Raw genomic sequence first — 8385 nt, 5'->3', positions numbered from 1 at the left:
TATTCACATCTAACTAGCTAAGAGAGGTGGAGAAGGTATTAAAGGATGTTCCTGCTCAATCACAAGATAGATGAATGACCAATTGACTAAACCTATGGATGCAAAAGAGGTCAAAGTAGCCTTGTTCTCTATGAACCCAAGTAAAGCTATTGGACCAGATGGTATGCCTTCTAGTTTCTTCCAACATTTATGGCAGTTTCTTAAACATGATATTGTTAATGCCATTAAAAGTTTTTTCCATTCAGGTCGCATGCTTAACTCCATCAATGACACCTTAGTAATTGAGATCCCCAAAGTTGCAACCCCTATCAATCTTTCTAATTTCATATCAATCAGCCTTGGCAATGTAATGTATAAAACTAATTGCAAAAATCCTTGCTAATAAGCTCAAAAGGGTCTTGCCCAATTGCACAAGTCTATGATAGTCTACTTTTACCCTTGGAAGGCAATCTTTGAACAATGTTATTATAGCCCATGAAATCCTTCATTTTCTTAAGAACAAAAGACATAAGAAAACTAGTTTCATGACCCTTAAGTTTGACATGGCCAAAGCTTATGATAGGATTGAATAGGTGTTTTTAGGAAGAATGATGCTCAAGATGGGGTTCTATCCCTTATAGGCTAAATGGATTATGGCTTGTCTTTTTACTATATCTTACTCTTTCAATTTGAATGGTCAAAAAGTGGGTCTTGTCAAACCCTTAAGAGGCATAGAACAAGGGGACCCTCTATCCCCTTATCTTTTCATCATCTGTGTTGAACGTTTATCCAACTTACTCAATATAGCAACCTCCAACAAATTAATAACTATTGTTAAAGTGTGCAGGAATGGACTAGGCATGTCTCATCTCTTTTTTCCAGATGATGCCCTCATGTGCCGCAAAGCCAGTGAATAGGAGGTAGGAGAGCTCATAAAAATTCTGGACCTATATAGCAAAGCATCAAGACGGATGGTGGACTTTGACAAGACAATAGTATACTTTAATAAGAACACCACACAGGCGTGTAGAAGGAAATCTCTGAGAAATTGGGAAATATGAAGAAAGCAAAAGCAGGCAAATACTTGGCGCTCCCTATGGAAATTGGAAGATCTAAAAATCAAGTATTTGGATATCTCAAGAGAACCATCATCAGCAGGCTTCAAGGTTGGAAACACAAACTGTTGAGCCAAGCTGGAAAAGAAATTCTTGTGATATCAGTACTTTTGGTGCTCCTTGCTTATGCCTTACCTTGCTTTAGAATTCCTAAAGGATAGTGTAAAGAGATTTGCAAAAAAATAGCCTAGTTTTGGTAGGGGGACATGAGAATGAGAGAAAGCTACAAATGGTCAATTGGAGTTAGATCACTGAAATGAAAAGCAAAGGTGGACTTGGATTCTGGAATTTAGAAAACTATAATTCTGCACTGCTAGCCAAGCAGTTATGGAGAATTCTAACATCTCCTGGCATGCTTGTCAGTAGAATCCTAAAAGCCAAGTACATGAACAAGAGTGATTGGCAAAAAGAGCCTCCAAAAAATGCCTCGTAGGTATGGAAAAGCATATGAGGTGCCAAAACCTTATTGCAAAAAGGATTGAGAGTTGGATTTTAGGAACAGATGCTGGCAAAGTCACTATAACCAGGGATTAAAGAAGCCAAGTATAGAAAGTCAATGACCTAATGGCACAATGGAAATGGAATGCCAAGCTGATCCAAGAAACCTTCGGAGAAGAAGATGGAAACAACATAATTAGAATTCCATTAAGCATCTACCAGAGGAAGGACAAGTTGATATCGAGATATACAAAATCAAGCAATTACACTGTCAAATCTGGATATGTCATTGTCCATCAGGAGGAGAAAAAAGCCACAATTCAAAAAAAAGAAGAGAGTGAAACAAGTGTAGAAAACTCCAAAAGGAGAGCGTGGAAGGAATTGTGGGGCTCAAATGTTAAACATAAACTAAAACACTTCTTTTGGAAGTACTTATATAACAGCTTACCAGTCAACAAAATAATCAATAAGAAGACTGGGATAAGTGATAGGATCTATAGGGGATGTGGAGAAGAAGTAGAGACATTGGAACATATTTTCTTTAAATGCTATATAGCTAAAAGGATATGAAAATTGGCCCCAGTAAACTGGAATGGATTACAAGATCTGTAATTAAACTTATGGAGATAGTGGAAATGCTTACTACAAGCAAAATGAAGAGAAAAAGGAGATGACTATATTGAGCTAACTATTAACATCCTCTGGCAAATCTGAAAAGCCAAGAATAAGATGCATTTCACAAACTGTAAAACTAGAGAAAGAGATATAGTTAACAAAGCCCAACAAGAGTGGTTAAAATTCAAGAAAGCTTTGGAAGGGAAGTCCAGAGAGTGCACTGTAAGAACAACTCAAGAACAATGCAATATATCAAAGATGCTAAGAAAGGAATGAATCCATGCCATCAACACTGATGCAGTAATGTCATCACATCTATTATGAATAGGATAAGGCATATTAGCAAGGAATTGGACAGATATGGCAGTGAAAGCTTGGGCTGTGATGGCAAAGAGAAAAGGAATACCTATGTTGGAAGAAGCACCGGCAATCAAGACCACCTTACAAATGGCCAAAGATGCTGACTAGAAAGAAGTTAAGATCTTGACTGATTACAAGGAGGTTATTAACAGAATACAAGCTAAAGACCTATGTCACACAGCCATTGGAATAGTAATTGAAGACATACTAGAACTAACAGAGTTGTTTAGTAATGTAATTTCTACTTCATCTTAAGGAAAGCTAATACTTGTAGTCACAAGCTAACACAGTTAGCCGTTATGTTAGTTAATGACACCAAATAGGAGACTAATTTCCCAATGTGACTTACTCAAAGTGCGTTAATGACACCAAATAGGAGACTAATCTCCCGGTGTGATTTACTCAAAGTGTACATGAAGAAATGGTGCTGGTAGCTTTTTTTCTAATTAATATTGTATTATCTAATGTTAATATAATATACAAATGTTACCCTTTGACAAAAAAAAATAAGAAATCCATTTTTAGCACACTTTTGGAGCAGTTACCTTATTCAACAACCAAGAGTACATCCCCAATTCTAAGCTTCGAGCTAGTGAAAAAAGGTGAGAACTTTCTTAATTTTATTTTGCTCGTTCCTTTTTTTTTTCTTTGACTAAATCAATCTATTATTATTATTAGCATACATATACACACACCACATACGCTGTCAAACTCCACAATTGGATCATATAGTCTTACATATGAAGAAGGATTTCCTGACATAATAAACCATTTAGTAAATGGAATTCATATCACTAGGATAAATGTATTTACATAAGGTATAATAGGGTTCAGGGTCATACGCACCCAAGTTTGACTAGTTTGTGAAGACTAAGCATCATGAAAAGTTAGGTATTTAAAATACTTAAAAAAATCAGAATAAAAAATCCCTATAATTATTCCCTATGATTAAACTAGGTTAGCCCTAGTTTTAAAGAATTTTCTAAGTGTATAACCCTATTAACTAAGACTCTTAAAATTAAACTCTAAGCTAAAAGTTCAAATTTTGACCTTATGAGGAAAAGTTGGCTTTTTAATTCATTAAGAATTTGGCCTTGAAACTATTTTTATTGAATCCAAATAGGGAGTACTTCCTTATTTACGTGCAAATAAGGAAGTACCCCCTATTTGGATTTATTGAAATGATGTTACACGAAAATAAGTTTTGAACGCTGATAATATGAACTGCCTGTAGCTTGAATACAGCTCACTAAAACCTAAGGGACCAATGTGCAAATAATAGATAATTTTGCCACATTACTTCTTGAAGTTACACGTGTCAAACACATGTCGCATAGCTTGACACATATCCACACACGTGTCACAACCATTAACATATGTCACATCATAATGTGACACATGTCATCTAGCTCGACACAGGTCATGACTCTATAACATGTGTCGCAATTCCATCACTCCTCCAGTTGATTCATCACCATCCTATCTTTCTATAAATAAGGCCCCTTCTCTTTATTTACACATCAAAAATTAAAAACTCTCATTTATACTCCTGAGAGAGTATGAAAATGTAAATTAAAGAGGAGAAAAGGAAGAATAAAGAAGGTTAAAAAAATATGAAAAAAAGGCCATAATAAAAAAATAGTGCTAGAAAAAGATGCATCCTATCTAACATCAAAGATATCAAGTGAGTATCCATTTATATTTATGTAGATGTATATTGTGTCCATATAAATGTTATAATACTCAAATATTGCTGCATTATAATCATATAGTTTTAGATCTACAATTTATATAATAAATTATGATAGATCCATGATAAAAATGGATCAAGTAAATTTAAGATTAATAGTCGTGTGTATCTAAATACTACCATAATGCTTGCCCTTACTTTATTTAAGTGGTAGGTAACCATACATGATTAATATACGATTGACTTTATTTAAGTGGTGGGTAACCATACATGATTAATATATGATTGTTATATTATATAGTGATGATTATACTTGATCGTTGAATCGGTCTGCAAGTGAGTTGAATCAATTGTTGGTTGTGTGCATTATCGCATTGAAAAATGTTCATGTGCTTGTCTTGCCAAAGAAAGATATTGTCGTTGCATGTGCTTGACCATACCAGTTGTGTACTTTATCGCACTGGTATAAGTAGTTATGCCAGTGCTGTGCCTTAATCCGTCGAGCAAACAAGGGTTATGTTGAATATCATTGTACATGCTAGTTCACAACCCACTATTTAGTTAAGAGGTTATCCACTTATTAGGTCGGGACTAAAAGCACTTTCAGAATTGGTCTATTATTCAAGAGTAGAAAGTTGACCTCATGATGGTGATATAAGGTGGAATTGGGTCATCATGAACAACTAATCCTGTATCATTTATTGTGTTGAGATTTTTTTAAATTTTTTCTTACTTTGTCTCATATTACTTATATCAGGTCTAACTATCCATCTAATATTTAATTACATAGTTCTCACTAACATGTGTTAACTCACCCATTATTAACAAATTTTGTAGATGCTGATTTGAATATTGAGATACCGTACTAGTGACCTAGCAAACAGTATATCAAGTTGTTATTAAATCTCATGTAAAGAGACTAGGTGTAAAGACAACTTGATTTGTTCCACTGCAGTGTGTTGTAACTCTTTTATTATAAAATTCAATAAAAGAATTTGTGTTTCAATAAATAGACTATTGTGGTATTTGAGTCTTAGTGAGAGTTAGGCAATCTACTACTAATGAAACCTTGTTGGGCGTTAAAGCTGGGGTGTGACAATTAGTTTTATTAGAGTGAACCTCACATGGTCTCTACACGAGATGAGTTTGGAGCAATGTGTTGTGATTCCGACTACGCAAGAAAATGCAAGAAATTACGTGCCACATATGGGGCCTACCTCCAGAGTCCGTAAGGAATTTTGTGTCACGTATAGAAGTCAACTCTAGAGTTTGAGTTCATCCAAATGGACAACTTGGATTGTGACAGGCTTTACAAGGATGCAAAGTCCTTCAATCGGCGTGAATATGAGGCCCTTATCTCACAACAAAAGTGAGAAAAGTTTAATAGTTTGGGCCCATGAGCTATTGAATAGATTGGGTTAACTATTTTGACCTCATGATTTTGGTTCAAAAGTTATTCGGACTAACTCTTAGGTTCGAGTTATGACAATCTAATTGTCATACACCAACTCTATTCCTTAGTAAGGTTTCATTGGCAATGGATTGTCTAACTCTCACGAAAACTCACTTAACTAGTTTCATTGGTAATGAACTGTCTGGCTCTCGCAAAAACTCACTGAACTAGCACAATAACATGTTTATTGAAAGACAAATGCTTTTATTGAATTTTCACAATGAAAAAGTTACAACACACTATAGCGGAACATACCAAACACTCTTTACTCCTAGTCTCTTTATACGAGATTCAGCAAAAGTTCTATCTACTGGTTGGTAGGTTACTAGAACGATGTCTCAACATTCAAATTAACATCTAAAAAATTTGTTAATATTGAGGTAAGTTAACACACCTCAGTGAGGCCCATGTAGTTAACTTTTAGATATATAGTCAAACTTGATATAAACAGTATTAGATAAGCAAGAAAAAACAAATAAATCACAACACAAAAAAGAATATGGCATTGGTTGTTGGAGACAATCCAGTTCCATATTATACCACTATCACGAGTTCAAACTCCGTTTCCCAAACAATAGATCAATTCCAAAAATGTCTTTCACTATCAACCCCATAAGTGGACAACCTCCTATTTAAGTATTGGATTGTGAACTAGTGTGTACAATGATGTTCAATAAAACCCTTACTTGCTCAATGAATTAAGCACAACACAAGTATAATCACTTGTACCAAAGAGACAAAGTATACAACTGGTACGATTAAGCGCATGCAATCACAATATCATTCTTTAGCTAGATGCGTACATGAATTTTTTCTGGTATGATAAAGTACACAACTAGCAAATGATTCCATTCACTTGTAGACTGATTCCATGATTAAGTACAATCACCATGTGTACAATATAACAATCGTATTTGAAGCATATATGGTCATTCACCACTTAAATAAAATAAAGTCATGCATTATGATAGCATTTGAACATACTAGAATAGTAATCTTAAATTCTACTCGGTCCACTTTAGCATGAATCTAACATAATTACTATATGGAGTGTAGATCTAAAACTATATGCTTATAATACAATAATATTTGAGCACTAGAACATTTATATAAGCACAGCATATATCTATACGAATATAAATTGGCAATCATTTGGATATCCTTAGTGTTAAATAAGGTGGATTTTTGTTGAAACTACTTCCTTATTATAGCCTGAAACTATCTCCTTATTATAGCCTTCTTTCTCTGCTTTCTTTAACCCTTTTTGCTCTTCCCTTTCTCCTTTTTAGCTCACTTCTCTTACCCTCTCAAGAGTATAGATGAGAGTTTCTATTTATATGTAAATGATAGGGAGGGCCCTATTTATAAGAGGATGGGATAGTAATAAGTCAGCAAAAGGAGTAACGGAACTCCGACACATTTCATAAGGTAATGACACTTGTTGCGCTGGCATGAAATGTGTCCACTACGGTGCGACACATGTTAAGGGTTGTGACGTGTATGGACATGTATCAAGCTATGCAACATGTGTGTAACACATGTCACTATAAAAAGAAATATGGTAGAATTATTAGTTATTTTTGTATTAATCCCTCAAGTTTGAGTGGGTTGTATTCAGGTCACAGGTAAAACCTCTTTACCCAAATCTCCTAAAGTTGATTTAGCTCAAGTTAGAATCTCCTTAACTAATGGTGAACACGAACCTCCTTAGTTAGAGTCTCTTAGGTTGAATTAGTTTAATATAGATTAATGCTAACTACTGCTAAGATATCTCATACAAATTGATTGAGAAAAACCCTAATTTTCACCATGACAAACCCACTCTAGTTAGAGAAATTAGAGATGCAATTTTTCTTTATTTTCTTGGACGAATTTGGGTATTTTTCTATCAAGATTTTTTCAAAATCTCAGAAAATGTATGTTGAGTAGCCTTGCTAGCGAAAGCTTGATGAGTATTTATAGACAAATAAGTTGTCAATATCTTTATGGAAACTTGAAATCAATTTCCAATAGGATTTGACTTTCTTATTCTAATAGACCACTTGTATTTGGAAGATTTAAACTTATTTGTACTATAAGTTCCTCTAGTTTATTTTGTCTCACAAATTAAACTACAACTTATAAAGCTTATCTTGCAAGACTCCACTTAAAATTCTTTTAATCCAGTTAAAGAATCTCTTAATATGTGTGATCCATTATGTTCTCATATACGTTGACAATAACTATAAATTATAATTCTTAATAAATAAGAACTAGATAAATTAAAACTGCTTTTAATTTATCATGATTCTGCTAATTATTCAATTCATTCTTATATATCAAAATTGATATCTAACAATGATCATGACTACCCAAGTAATGAGAAAAGTCAAGTAGATGAATTCACCTTTTAGTGAACATTTATTGTGTAATTAATATTTTTTTATCATAGTTATCTCATATTAAACTTGAAATAAGTTGTACCTGTTGAAGATATATGATTATAGAAAGATTTGATATTGTAAATATTAGAAAAGATTTGATTTGATTTGTTTTGATTATAGTATCAGATATTAATTAGGTAACAGATTGATTTAGACTAGCATGATTTTAGGATCTAAATTAGATTACACTTATGTATGTATATATTTGAATATTGTGTAGTTCAGAAATATGAAGAAGTGTATTTTCCCTCCCTTTTTCTTAGTTTTCATGGTATCAGAACGTTAGACTATGTTATCAGTTTGTCTTTTGAC

Source organism: Coffea arabica, chromosome 11e, assembly GCF_036785885.1.
Source record: "Coffea arabica cultivar ET-39 chromosome 11e, Coffea Arabica ET-39 HiFi, whole genome shotgun sequence".
NCBI lineage: Eukaryota > Viridiplantae > Streptophyta > Magnoliopsida > Gentianales > Rubiaceae > Coffea > Coffea arabica.
Note: the sequence above shows the minus strand (reverse complement) of the source record.